The 15,737-nt window shown below is 36.9% G+C and overlaps 2 long non-coding RNA genes across 2 annotated transcripts; both read right to left on the bottom strand.

Moving 5' to 3' along the window:
• Positions 1–329: 329 nt before the first annotated feature.
• Positions 330–3,379, bottom strand: LOC140006249 (uncharacterized). Its single transcript, XR_011813884.1, has 2 exons — positions 3,149–3,379; positions 330–556 (listed from the first exon to the last, which is right to left on the bottom strand). It is a non-coding gene; the product is annotated as an uncharacterized lncRNA (long non-coding RNA).
• A 5,049-nt stretch (positions 3,380–8,428) lies between these two features.
• Positions 8,429–11,478, bottom strand: LOC140006248 (uncharacterized). The gene is made up of 2 exons (XR_011813883.1): positions 11,248–11,478; positions 8,429–8,655 (listed from the first exon to the last, which is right to left on the bottom strand). It is a non-coding gene; the product is annotated as an uncharacterized lncRNA (long non-coding RNA).
• Between the last annotated feature and the right edge of the window lie 4,259 nt (positions 11,479–15,737).

Here is a 15,737-nt window from a genome sequence, read left to right as displayed (position 1 = left end):
AAAATATTTGCACACAGATGCCAATCATATTTGACAAATAAAAAAATGACAGGTAATTTGATGGCTTCGACATTTTAATAGGTGTATTTGCGATTTAATTTATTTCCTTTCATGTGAGATTTGTCTTTCTTGGAAGTGAACTTATTGAACCTTTTGGAGTACTTTAGTGAAATCACTGGGGTATAGACTGTGACGCCCCCACTTCTCCCAAAGGCGAACCAGAGGGTATCTGCGGGACGTCTGCCCAACTCTCGCCAGGACTCAAGCAGTATCCATTCGAGCTTAAAGCAAAATCATTCAATAACACTAGATAAGTAAAAAAGTGCGGAAAACTTCCAAACTTAACAATATACATAACGCTTATCCAATCATTACATTAAATTTTCAAAAAGTACATCAATACCCAAAATATACTACAACCGGGTACATCAAATATTCAAACCATATAGTAGGTTTCCGAAGTACAACCAATAAGAGGTCTAACCCAAAATATATTAAAACCCTAAGCCAGAAGTATATCAAAAGAGTTCCTCCAAGTACCATTCCATGCCAAATCCTGTTAAGGAAAACAAATCTACGGGGTGAGCAAAACGCTCGTGAGGCCAAGAACACACATGCAATCACATAGTCCAAACAACAAGCCTAATTAACAGGTCAAATAATAAAGTACAAGTAATTGCCAAATCAAATGAAATGTAAACAGAAACAATTCAAGGATATGGTAGCTCTCAGGAGCTAAGTTCCACTTGCATTGCCAGGGTTATTCGTATACCTTCCCGCGATGACTCTCCGTCAACCGGGTTGGTATTTCCAATCCGTAGTTCTCCACTTACTTCCCTCCATCCATCATTTCACCCCCTCGGATCCGTAACCAACAGGCATGTAAAGGCGATACTATACCAGTATGCCTAGCAAGATCTCAAAAGATCAAGCTTCAGGTCCCAAGATTTACCAAGTTCTCCCGATCAAGACCTCACGATTGGCTGCGAGATTACGAGGTATAACCATTGGGTTTTAGGCGTCCCCACAAGTCAGGTTTTCAGAAACAAATCAAGTTTTAGTCGATGAGATTTCTCTGCACTCGACTTTAGGTCATGTACATGTAAAATCCATCAATTTCATGTAATTCATGTAGCAGGTCATGTATTGATCCAGGTAAAGGAGATAAAGTGCTGTAAAGTACACGCTTTTCCCAACAAGTACAGTTCAAGTAACAATAGGTTCAAGTAGAGTTCATGTAGGCAACAAATCTCAAGCGAAGTGCAAGTGAACATGCACTTGGCACTCACCAATACAAGTAATGAGGAAGAAATGTCCCTCGGAGCTTTAGGCGTTCACTGTAGGATCCTCTTGAAGGTTCTCGTGTGCGCCTGAGCAAATAATAATGGACTATCATTCACAAACCCCTACTATTAAAGAAGATCGTACCATAGTACAATCTTAGAAAGTCTAGTGAAACGAGCCTAAATTATCCTAAATCGAGACTCTCTAGTGGGGTTTCAAAATACAAGAGAAATTTAGTTTCATCTTGGAAATCGAGTGTAAATCATTCAGGTAATATCGAAGGAATAAGGAGTACTTGAAAACTCCATTTCCTTGAAATTCGGAAAATTTCAGTTTTGATATGATACATTAGGAAAATCGTATCTCACGTTTTACAAGTCAAAAATTGGAAAACTTGGTACCGTTGGAAACCTCTTCCAAGGTACTAAAAGTTCCTAGAATACACTTTTCTAAGATTCCAAATGAAAAACATTCAAAAACAAGCTCAAAGTCTCTGTTTTGGTTCCTAAGGCAGATTTAGGTTGGTTTTTGGCCAACTTTGAAAATTCGGCAAAATTCACTTGATTGGAACTAGCTTTTGAAATTTGGAACTCTTTTAGAGTCGCAATCCAAATTTACAGCAAAACAAGCGGAATGAGAAACGGAGTTTTGAGTACTAAGATATGGCAACTCGAAGTTACCAAAATTTCCTTGTGAAACATAGGTTTTTCAAACTCAAGTCATGAACTTTGGTAATTTATTTGAGCCATGAAACGGCCTCGGAATAACACCATAATTAGCAGTATAATACTACCATATAAGGGTTGTCTAAATTTCATGGAGAAATAACTTCGGAATGGTGGTCAACCAAACAACCAAAGTTTCGAAAATCCTAAGGCAAAACTGTCTTGAGCTTTTTGTTTTCCATTCCAACCATTTGGCCAAGGAAAAATCCTTCAAAACATGATTCATTTGTATAGGAAAAGCCTAAGGAACATTCATGGTACATTTGGTAGGTGTTTTAACTCCAAAAACTCAATTGGCAAGTCCATACCAAGTCTAACATTAATTCTGCCCAAGATTAACGGTTTTCAAAGACAGAGCAGGTTTCGTATTTTGATCATAAATCATTCAATTCAACTCGGAATTGAGCATGGTTGGTGGCTTTGGAAAATACATTTATAAAGCTATAATTTCACAGAAGAAATCATTCTGAAATTCAGCACATAACTAGCTCAAATTCGAGCCTCAAGTTGTAACTTCTGAACTTCATTCCAGGAAAACAGAGAAACAGGACTGTCATTTTTAAACGGTTGGTACGGGGTACTCGGGTGGAATCAGGGGTTGAATTTTATACCAAATGAAAGCTGGGAATGTCTAGTTTCCAGTGCCGCAAACGGCACTCGATTCCGATATCGGAGCGATAAATTATAGCCGAAACAAACTGGCTGTCTAGTAGTGACGGGAATCATTTCCCAGTTTTGGCAGATTCTAAAACTCAACATGCACTCACCCAAATCACGTAAAATTTTGAGAAAACTTTAAACATAACCTATATTTCATGTTTTCATCAGAATCAAGTCAATTGGAATTCAATAAAATACACTAAAATGCATGAAATTAGCAGGGCAGAATCGGCAACATCACATGCAGCTCCTCATTTGATTTCCTTTTCATTTTTGCCACTTAACTCTACTAAATTAGCACTTAATCAACACAATCAGCATCCAATCCTAGCTAATCAGATCATCCAAGTCATTGTGGGATTTCATAGAGCCCACTCACCAATTTCTCAACAATTTAATGCTGCCCATGAGAATTCAAGAGCTCGTGAGTGTAATTTAGCTTCCATAAACCAAGAATTAAGTAGTGGATCATTACTTACTTTCTTAGAGAGCCAAGACAGAGATTTTTTGTCACTTTGAGCTGGAGAAAAACCGTGTGAGTTAGCTCTATTCCTAGCTGATCTTGATCACCAAATGATTTGAGAGTTGCATGTGAAATTTGGAGGAAATTGAGCAAGGAATTGAGGAGAGAGGGTGGAGGAATTTTCTGGTTTAGCTTTCCCTTGGCTGCTCGGCTGTTTGTGCGTAGGAGAGGAATGAAATGCAGATGATATGAGCTTCTAATGGTAAGCTTATACGTGTGGCTCAATTGCACTTAAGCTGTCCACTAACTTAGTGCACATCCACGTGCGTTTCGGCTCGATTCCTCGCGAGTTTATTTCACTAGTGCACTAAACCTCTAATACACTTGCATTCATATTATTATTATTCATTCTTAATAGTCCCAAAATAATGGCCTAAGGTTCCTCAATTACTCGCGTGCGTAAAACGCGTATTTCCAATTTAAGCGCGAGATAATGAAATTTCTAAGAAATTCCTATAACGGCAATATAACTAACTAACCTTTGAACACTTAAATATAAAAATACCTATTTTGAGATTAATGCACAAGTCTCCAATTTTTCCAAGCTAATTGTATTCTCGAATCGATTATTTATTCCAGTCGCGTATTTACTATTTTCACTAAACGAGTTTCCAAAAAATTAATTTTTGAAACAAGTCACTTTAAAAATATAATGAAGCTATAATTCCATATATTTAGGTCTAATAAGGATAGAAAATAATATTCGGGGCAAAAATCCAAATAGATAATTAATTGAGCCAAAATTAGGGGTTTAAAAAATAATAATTTTACGAGTCCTCACGTGAATTGAGTATTAATTCTTCAATTAACCTTTTTTAATCTATTATTGATCGTTCTTAATTCTCCAATATTAATACACTCCCGATTCAAGTATAGCCTAGAAAAACGTGCACCCGTCGTTCCGGACTAAACAAACTTTCGAAAAGCTAATTTTTCAACAAAACGCTTTAAACATATAAAGAGGCGTCGTTCCATATAAATGGATTTAAAATGGTCGAAATAAATAATTCGGAGAAAATGAGTGAATAATCATTTAAATATTCCAGTATATTCTATAAAAATAAGAAAATTTTCGAGTCCTCACATCCTCCCCTCCTTGAAAGGAATTTCGTCCTCGAAATTCATGCTTAGAACAATATCATTCCCTACATGGTTAAGCCTATCGGATCAATCATTGACTTACGTTTTCCAACTCACTCCAAATCATGAGTTGATTACTTTCTTCCGGGAGATTTTAACTTTCAGAAGGCATATACAATCACCTCATCATATATTATTAATATACATTCTAAACCATCCTTTGAACTATCTGTATAAATCACAAAATCACCTCATCCGCTCGGTAAAGCCAACTCAAGTGCACTGATTAAACGATTTTCACCTTCAAATTCTTCCTCACATTTAGAATCTCAAATAACTTGCCAAGTCTCGTATCCTTAGAAGTCCCTGATCAAACCAAGGTAATATTCGACTACCTCTAAGAACTCCAAATTTCGGTAGGATTTTCTAGTTATTTCCTCTTAAACAGCTTCCACTTAAACTGAGTTAACAACAATTTCTTCCTTAGATATTATATAACTTAGAAAGGCTATTTCTTCCCATCGAATTCACATTTATTGAACTTAACAAAAGTTAGCGTTCTCTCGGGGTTTGTAAAACTACCATCAGGTATTTTTTCATGATCTTCTCAAACTTTAGGGTATATCAATACATCATCAATAAATGCCATCACAGATTAATTCTATGACGATTTAAAACCTTAATGCATTAATACAATAATTGCTACTAATACACTAGTCAACCCAATTGGCATAACTGAAAATTCAAGCATCCCCATCTTGAATTGAAAGTGGTTTTAAGCACATCAGTTTCTAGGATTCCCGGTTGGTAGTAACTCTACTTTAAATCCCTTATTCGCTGCTCCTGACCCTTAATTATAATTCTCGTTTATGTGAGGCTATGGAGTATTTGTTCTTAATAGTCTCATCGTTCAAATCTCAATAATCTATGTATATATAGCCTCAAGCGTCCATTCCAAATATAACATCCGGTCCTTAATCGTTAGGCTCATTCAAGCCATCAAATATTTCCTTTCACTCACCCAAATCTCACAACTTTTAATATCTCAAATTGGCGATCAAACATTGGATCCCATCTTCAATCCTAAGCTCTCGACTTTTTTTTTTTTTTTCTTCCCAGAATTCAGCCAATTTAGTTTGGAATTCCAACTTCTTGTGAAGAACTTCTATTTCTATACGCATCTCTTCCAAACTTTTCATTCATCCATTTTCTTAATCCTGACTGTTAGCCTATCAACAGCTCAAGCATCTAAATAAGTAGCAAATCAGAATTTGAAGCTCAACTATCCACAACCTGTAAATTCTCACGCATCTAAGTCATCCAGGTATATTTACTCTTCCCTCTCCTCGAATGATACTTAAGAAAATTCACATACACGACTAAAGTAATACCTCTTGATATAATGATATGTACTTCCATTCTAAGGTCTTACTCACGTGTGTAGTGAAACCATAAATTACACGCCATATGAAACAAGTTCCAAACCCTAACAAAAAAAAACTGTTACGCACTAGCAGGACCAAAATCCCTTTCCTCAAAATTTTGTCTAAATCAAACCAATCATGACTTACAAGATAAGGTCAAGACTTTTGATGTATTTTGAATGTATCTGTGGTAAAATGTGATTCAAAATTTTCAAAATTAGAGTTAAAGATACAAATTTTCTTCACGACCCAAAACTAAATTTTCTTAGTAAGAGATTTCAAATAATGTTTAACCACAATCATCAATACATATTTAAAATCTCTCAAATAGATTTAAGAATATTAATCATGCAACTTAATGCATGATTTTTAAAACATATACATAATAATCATAACATATACATGGAGGGTGTTCCAACACTTTTCCTCAAAGTTTCGAGTTAAATCTATGTTCGAGTAAGGCGTATATTTTAGAAAATACCTTTAAGAAAGATAGGTAAACATGTAGGTTCATATTCGCATAACCTATGATCCAATACCTTTACCGCCCTTTTATCCAACCAAGAGTTAACTCTACTGGTACATAAAACCCGATCATTTCTAATATCTGATTCATAACAAATAGGCATTCATGTTCCTAAAAAAGATTCGAACTTGAACTCTATCTGATTTTGAGTCTCAAACGAGTTCAAAATGTGTATACATATATATATAAATTTTGTGAAAAGTAAAACAAGTGAATCTGGGTATAGTATTAGTCAAGTAAAATTGAAAGCGCTTTTGTTCAAGTAGAACAAATTGGTAATGAGTTCAAGTCATCTCACCAAACCCATGAAATACTTTTGGAGTTCAAACTTTCACAAAAGTTGAAACATGGCCACAGGACCAATCATAATATACGTATAAAGCAGCTATTAAAATTTCATACAGGAAAATCTCACTAAGTTCCTAACTAGGTTAATCCATTATACACTGGTAGATCTAATCTTCTGGTTTATTCTCGATTCATATTCAGTACTAGGATCTCATTAAATTATATAAGACTATCCATCAATTTTTCTCACGAGTACAAGGTTGTCTAAGCCCTCGGCCACGACCCCTTTTTCCTATTCCTGCTACCATACTTAATAGGAGTCTATAAGCGCAAGAAAAGGAATAATTAATCATAAAAGAACTTAATGCATATACAAGTTGCAAAAATATTTAGAATCAAGACATGATTCTTTACATGTATCGGAGGTTATAGTACGAGTTAAGAAGTCACAAAACAAGCCCAATATATCAAATACTGTATATAGGCAATTAAGGGTCACAAAATGTAGAAGTATATGCAAGCGGAATACAAAAGGTCTCACGGCGTGCACCACCCTTCCTAAGTCCTTAATTAAACCAAAGGGTCCGAATATCACTAATTCCAATCAGATCACATGCCTTTACGAAATTAGATCCAATCAAACCATAACACAAGCGGAAACCAAAGGTTATCCATTCGAAATTCAAAATCTTTAATAAGCAAACCACCAACCAGAGCACCATCATCTCCAAGAATAACCAGTCTTAGGGTTTTATAGTTAAAGCCTCAAGCTCCAAGTTCAAACCCAAGAAATAAGTACAACTTGCTAACTTACGTGTCAAATGGAAACCAAGTCAATTCACACTAACTGCGTGTTCTTGAATGCGGTTACTCTATATCTCAAAGTTCCCTCAATTCATACACCTAAAGATAGGCTCACCCTTCTTGAAAACCAAGAATTTTAAAACATAAGAAGAGTATTTAAAGTAACAAAAATCTTATCAAGTTCAAGATTTTCATTATAAAAACATAAGTTCGCCGTTCTTCCGAAAACTCAAGATATTTTTATTATTATTATTATTTTTTTTTTTGTAAAGCATAGACGAATTCAAGTGTGAGAATACACCAGTATACAATCAAGGGGGAAAATCTAGTTTAGAAAATTTTAACCTTGTATCAGCCCATCACATACAAAATTTCAACAAACTCATCAGTTATTCACAAATTTTTAAATTGAAATTCAAGTAAAATTCACATATTTACCAAAATCGAAGAATTACACATACTTAAAGCATATATATATTATTTCCAATCATCGTTTGAAAATAAAACTAGTACATCCCCATTTTTCCTTTAGAATTTCAAAGCATAAATTCTCTAGGAGGTAAATGAGCAAGAAAATGCATTTTATTCCTTTGAAACTCTTTTATCTGGGTTCACAATCACGATACATTGAGTTTGACCATCAAATCTCGGTCTCTTATCCTCTTTAGCCAGCACTAATAATTGCCTCACCTTCTTTCCACACTTACAAGTATAATAATAATTCAAATTCGTCCAATCTTTCACTACTAATCTCTCATCCCGTATTTTCCTTCAATATAACATCACCTAATTCCTCAATTTTTGTTTCTACAAGTCCCAAGTAAGAAACCCTCAAGTAACCAATTTCGTTAACCCGTAGGATACAATAGATCCTCTAGTTCACATAATATTCAAATTAATCCCACAATCAGGCATCCTAAACTTTAAGCCTAGGATACACTACAAGATCTAGAGCCTATGCTCTGATACCAACTGTGATGCCCCCACTTCCCCCTAAGGCGAACCAGAGGGTATCTGCGGGACGTCTGCCCAGCTCTCGCCAGGACTCAAGCAGTATCCATTCGAGCTTAAAGCAAAATCATTCAATAACACTAGATAAGTAAGAAAGTGCGGAAAACTTCCAAACTTAACAATATACATAACGCTTATCCAATCATTACATTAAATTTTCAAAAAGTACATCAATACCCAAAATATACTACAACCGGGTACATCAAATATTCAAACCATATAGTAGGTTTCCGAAGTACAACCAATAAGAGGTCTAACCCAAAATATATTAAAACCCTAAGCCAGAAGTATATCAAAAGAGTTCCTCCAAGTACCATTCCATGCCAAATCCTGTTAAGGAAAACAAATCTACGGGGTGAGCAAAACGCTCGTGAGGCCAAGAACACACATGCAATCACATAGTCCAAACAACAAGCCTAATTAACAGGTCAAATAATAAAGTACAAGTAATTGCCAAATCAAATGAAATGTAAACAGAAACAATTCAAGGATATGGTAGCTCTCAGGAGCTAAGTTCCACTTGCATTGCCAGGGTTATTCGTATACCTTCCCGCGATGACTCTCCGTCAACCGGGTTGGTATTTCCAATCCGTAGTTCTCCACTTACTTCCCTCCATCCATCATTTCACCCCCTCGGATCCGTAACCAACAGGCATGTAAAGGCGATACTATACCAGTATGCCTAGCAAGATCTCAAAAGATCAAGCTTCAGGTCCCAAGATTTACCAAGTTCTCCCGATCAAGACCTCACGATTGGCTGCGAGATTACGAGGTATAACCATTGGGTTTTAGGCGTCCCCACAAGTTAGGTTTTCAGAAACAAATCAAGTTTTAGTCGATGAGATTTCTCTGCACTCGACTTTAGGTCATGTACATGTAAAATCCATCAATTTCATGTAATTCATGTAGCAGGTCATGTATTGATCCAGGTAAAGGAGATAAAGTGCTGTAAAGTACACGCTTTTCCCAACAAGTACAGTTCAAGTAACAATAGGTTCAAGTAGAGTTCATGTAGGCAACAAATCTCAAGCGAAGTGCAAGTGAACATGCACTTGGCACTCACCAATACAAGTAATGAGGAAGAAATATCCCTCGGAGCTTTAGGCGTTCACTGTAGGATCCTCTTGAAGGTTCTCGTGTGCGCCTGAGCAAATAATAATGGACTATCATTCACAAACCCCTACTATTAAAGAAGATCGTACCATAGTACAATCTTAGAAAGTCTAGTGAAACGAGCCTAAATTATCCTAAATCGAGACTCTCTAGTGGGGTTTCAAAATACAAGAGAAATTTAGTTTCATCTTGGAAATCGAGTGTAAATCATTCAGGTAATATCGAAGGAATAAGGAGTACTTGAAAACTCCATTTCCTTGAAATTCGGAAAATTTCAGTTTTGATATGATACATTAGGAAAATCGTATCTCACGTTTTACAAGTCAAAAATTGGAAAACTTGGTACCGTTGGAAACCTCTTCCAAGGTACTAAAAGTTCCTAGAATACACTTTTCTAAGATTCCAAATGAAAAACATTCAAAAACAAGCTCAAAGTCTCTGTTTTGGTTCCTAAGGCAGATTTAGGTTGGTTTTTGGCCAACTTTGAAAATTCGGCAAAATTCACTTGATTGGAACTAGCTTTTGAAATTTGGAACTCTTTTAGAGTCGCAATCCAAATTTACAGCAAAACAAGCGGAATGAGAAACGGAGTTTTGAGTACTAAGATATGGCAACTCGAAGTTACCAAAATTTCCTTGTGAAACATAGGTTTTTCAAACTCAAGTCATGAACTTTGGTAATTTATTTGAGCCATGAAACGGCCTCGGAATAACACCATAATTAGCAGTATAATACTACCATATAAGGGTTGTCTAAATTTCATGGAGAAATAACTTCGGAATGGTGGTCAACCAAACAACCAAAGTTTCGAAAATCCTAAGGCAAAACTGTCTTGAGCTTTTTGTTTTCCATTCCAACCATTTGGCCAAGGAAAAATCCTTCAAAACATGATTCATTTGTATAGGAAAAGCCTAAGGAACATTCATGGTACATTTGGTAGGTGTTTTAACTCCAAAAACTCAATTGGCAAGTCCATACCAAGTCTAACATTAATTCTGCCCAAGATTAACGGTTTTCAAAGACAGAGCAGGTTTCGTATTTTGATCATAAATCATTCAATTCAACTCGGAATTGAGCATGGTTGGTGGCTTTGGAAAATACATTTATAAAGCTATAATTTCACAGAAGAAATCATTCTGAAATTCAGCACATAACTAGCTCAAATTCGAGCCTCAAGTTGTAACTTCTGAACTTCATTCCAGGAAAACAGAGAAACAGGACTGTCATTTTTAAACGGTTGGTACGGGGTACTCGGGTGGAATCAGGGGTTGAATTTTATACCAAATGAAAGCTGGGAATGTCTAGTTTCCAGTGCCGCAAACGGCACTCGATTCCGATATCGGAGCGATAAATTATAGCCGAAACAAACTGGCTGTCTAGTAGTGACGGGAATCATTTCCCAGTTTTGGCAGATTCTAAAACTCAACATGCACTCACCCAAATCACGTAAAATTTTGAGGAAACTTTAAACATAACCTATATTTCATGTTTTCATCAGAATCAAGTCAATTGGAATTCAATAAAATACACTAAAATGCATGAAATTAGCAGGGCAGAATCGGCAACATCACATGCAGCTCCTCATTTGATTTCCTTTTCATTTTTGCCACTTAACTCTACTAAATTAGCACTTAATCAACACAATCAGCATCCAATCCTAGCTAATCAGATCATCCAAGTCATTGTGGGATTTCATAGAGCCCACTCACCAATTTCTTAACAATTTAATGCTGCCCATGAGAATTCAAGAGCTCGTGAGTGTAATTTAGCTTCCATAAACCAAGAATTAAGTAGTGGATCATTACTTACTTTCTTAGAGAGCCAAGACAGAGATTTTTTGTCACTTTGAGCTGGAGAAAAACCGTGTGAGTTAGCTCTATTCCTAGCTGATCTTGATCACCAAATGATTTGAGAGTTGCATGTGAAATTTGGAGGAAATTGAGCAAGGAATTGAGGAGAGAGGGTGGAGGAATTTTCTGGTTTAGCTTTCCCTTGGCTGCTCGGCTGTTTGTGCGTAGGAGAGGAATGAAATGCAGATGATATGAGCTTCTAATGGTAAGCTTATACGTGTGGCTCAATTGCACTTAAGCTGTCCACTAACTTAGTGCACATCCACGTGCGTTTCGGCTCGATTCCTCGCGAGTTTATTTCACTAGTGCACTAAACCTCTAATACACTTGCATTCATATTATTATTATTCATTCTTAATAGTCCCAAAATAATGGCCTAAGGTTCCTCAATTACTCGCGTGCGTAAAACGCGTATTTCCAATTTAAGCGCGAGATAATGAAATTTCTAAGAAATTCCTATAACGGCAATATAACTAACTAACCTTTGAACACTTAAATATAAAAATACCTATTTTGAGATTAATGCACAAGTCTCCAATTTTTCCAAGCTAATTGTATTCTCGAATCGATTATTTATTCCAGTCGCGTATTTACTATTTTCACTAAACGAGTTTCCAAAAAATTAATTTTTGAAACAAGTCACTTTAAAAATATAATGAAGCTATAATTCCATATATTTAGGTCTAATAAGGATAGAAAATAATATTCGGGGCAAAAATCCAAATAGATAATTAATTGAGCCAAAATTAGGGGTTTAAAAAATAATAATTTTACGAGTCCTCACGTGAATTGAGTATTAATTCTTCAATTAACCTTTCTTAATCTATTATTGATCGTTCTTAATTCTCCAATATTAATACACTCCCGATTCAAGTATAGCCTAGAAAAACGTGCACCCGTCGTTCCGGACTAAACAAACTTTCGAAAAGCTAATTTTTCAACAAAACGCTTTAAACATATAAAGAGGCGTCGTTCCATATAAATGGATTTAAAATGGTCGAAATAAATAATTCGGAGAAAATGAGTGAATAATCATTTAAATATTCCAGTATATTCTATAAAAATAAGAAAATTTTCGAGTCCTCACATAGACTCCATTTTATGATCAATTATTTTTACCTTTGAAATCTTGCAAGTTTGAAATTGAGATGCTGTTGAAATGCTTGTAGGTGGGATTCGTCCATGGTGAGAGTATGATACATATTCTTATTTTTTTTGTCACTGTATTTGGTTTGTGTGGACGACAAATGAAAATAAAATGATTTAGGGGTCATCAGCTTTGTGAATGATTATGAGAGTAAGATATGTAGAAATGTGGGAATTGTAATTCAAATGGACTTCTAAAATTTTGGGTATGTGATTTTTGCTTAGTAGTAGTTCCTTAAATGATCAGTTAGTTATTATCAGTCGTGGTAATTGTCAGATGTGATTTTGGGATTGTGATTTTGTAGGTTAATGGGTCATGTATATTGAAAAGTCAGAAGGAATAAGGATTACTGAATTAATTTTTTTTAACGGCAAACCTCGTACACATGGGTGGGATGCCAGCCCCAATTTATCTATTCAGGCCCATCTCAAATACATTCAAATTCAAGAAACAAGAGAAACCTAGCGAACTATCCTCCGAAAGCTTGGGAGTCCCAATAGATCAAGTCGAACTTCACCTCGAACCAAACCTAGCAGCTCGGCAAAGCTATGAAATAAACATTCATACTGCGACGCAACACCATGATTTGCTAACCTATCAGCTAGCCTATTCACCTCCCTAAAGCAATGAGAGATACCTTGAAAATGATTTCAAAATCGAAGAAGCTCCTGCAATTCCCTCTGCAGCCACCATGGGCAAGTGCAAGTACCCTAAATCATCTGAACTAGAACAAGAGAATCCGACTCAATATGCAAATCCAAGAAGCCCTGAGAGAGACACTGTTGGACTCTAAACACCATCGCCTTGAGTTCTAGATGTAAGCTTGTCAATGAGCCAAAGAAGCAAGAATATCCAAACATGAAATGCCCATTACAATCACATACCAATCCCCCTCCTCCACTCATCCCCAGGTTCCCTCTAGAGCAGCCATCGGTATTCAACTAGTACCCCACTATGGAAGCAATCCACTTGACCGGTCTTATCAAGATAACCCTTGGCTGACCAGCCAAAAAACAATGAAAGCCCTCCCAAGAGATAGAAGAGCACGACAATGCTGGAAAATGCTCCTGAAAAAGCTCTTGCACATGGGTGAGAATCCAACCAGCAATCCTATTCCATCCCAAACTTCGCCCTTCAAAGACCACACCATTCCTTGCCCTCCACAACTCCCAACAAATCAGCAAAGGGAGAACTCGATAAACAAATGCTAAGTATGAATTTTTTGAGGGTCAAATCCACCAAAATAGCACCATATGTCGAATAGTGCTAATTGAGGATAATTCTCCAGCCTGAACCTCAAAAGCCTTCAACACTTGCCGTGCAACTTCACCTGTGCAGGATACATGATTCAAATACTCTTCTTGAGACTCTTGGTAACAAACACACCTAGAGGGTCCCTGAACTCCAAAATTTCTCAACTGTTCCGCAAACGGAAACTTACAAAGTAGTAATCTAAGCATGAAAAAGGATATCTTGATCGGGAGGGCCTTATGCCACGTACTTGCAGCCAACCAAGAAGAATTCAAGGCCTGCCTAACAATGGAGTAAGCAAAGGAGACCAAAAACTCACCACTAAGAATCAATGTCCACACCATCCTATCGTCCCCATGTATAGCAGGTGGCACAATGCCAATTACTTGCACAACAACCTCTGGTTCCAAAAACTGACATAGCATTCGGCTATTCCACTCACTCTCCTCTACAAAATTAGCCACACTATGTTCATGAAAAATCTCCACCAGCTGGCACAATGCTCCTGAGCCCATCCAATTATCATGCCAAAAGTCAATAATCAAACCCTCGTGAATAATCCAGCCAATGTATTCCTCCGCTAGATTCTGCACTGACCGCATCCTTCGCCAAGTATAAGAACATACCGAGCCCTCCTCTGCTAGGCAAGGATGCATCCCTCCACAATATTTTAAAGACATGAACTCTACCCAAAGAGAGCGTTTTCTCCTAAATATCCGCCAAAGCTTCAACAAAAAGGCATTGACAACATCCTTAAGGCTCTGAAAACCTAATCCCCTCTCATTGCAAGGCCTACAAAGGTCAAGCCATTTCATCCAATAAAACTTGGCACCAAATTCCGACGTCCCCATAACAATGCTACAATTAAGTTTTCTAGCTCCCGTAGTACCCCCAGAGGAGCTGAGGCAGCTACTAATATGTGGATCGAAATTGAAGAAAATGTGCTTTTAATTAGAACAATTCTACCCCCGAGCGACCACGATAAAATCCTACTGGCCACGGCACTGCAAATTTCTGCAAAGTATACCTTTTTCATTCTGCCAATATATAATGGGCACCCAAAGTATTTAATTGGAAAGGACTTTTGTTGAAACCCAGTCACCTGTAATATCAAAATTTTCTGTGGAAGGGGTGAACTAGGGCTCACCAGATAGCAGCTCTTTTGGTGATTAACCTTCTGACCCGAAACTGCACAATAATCCCTCAAGACACTCATCACTATTTGTAGAGACGACTTCAAGCCACTATAAAAGATGATCACATCATTTGCATAGGCTAAATGTGTAATAGCTAGACAACCATCAGGTACTTTAAAGGGATTAAAATGCCTCTGCATGACCACCCCATTCAAAGATCTAGATAAGTTGGTGAAATTGGATCCTCTTGTCTCAACCCCCGTGTGGATTTAAAAAACCCTTGCGGTGAACCATTTATAAGCACTGAGAACCACACATTAGAAATTAACCATTAAATCATATCAATTCAAACCTCATTAAACCCAAAACGATGCAGGACTGGAAGTCAAAAACCCCACGACACTCTGTCATACACCTTTATGATATCCAATTCCACCACCACATTGCCTCGCTGATTGGCATTCTTTATACTAGTTAGCAACTCCTGGGCCAGTAGGAAATTATCAGAAATCTACCTTCCCTTAACAAAACCACTCTGTTGCAGAGAAATAATACGAGGAAGAATCATAGCCAAATGATGACTTTATTAATGAAATTGCACAAGCTAATAGGGCGATATTGTGTAAAATCTTGAGGGTATTGCACTTTTGGGATCAAGACAATTGACATCGCGGTAATACTTTTCGGCAACTCCGTCCCACAGAAAAAACTAGATATTGCTCGAAGCACATCCTCGGCTACCACTTCCCATGCAAAAGTAAAAAATTTTCTTGTGAAACCATCGAGACCCGCCGCACTCTCCTCATCCATGGAAAAGACAACAACTTTTAATTCTTTTAACGATAGGATCTCCGTCAACCTTGAGTTATCTTGTTTAGTCACAAGTTTTGGAATAACATTCAACAAGTCCCACGA

This window comes from Coffea arabica, chromosome 5e (assembly GCF_036785885.1).
Source record: "Coffea arabica cultivar ET-39 chromosome 5e, Coffea Arabica ET-39 HiFi, whole genome shotgun sequence".
NCBI classification, from domain to species: domain Eukaryota; kingdom Viridiplantae; phylum Streptophyta; class Magnoliopsida; order Gentianales; family Rubiaceae; genus Coffea; species Coffea arabica.
The sequence above is the reverse complement of the archived record's forward strand: the minus strand, read 5'-3'. Positions and strand labels throughout refer to the sequence as shown.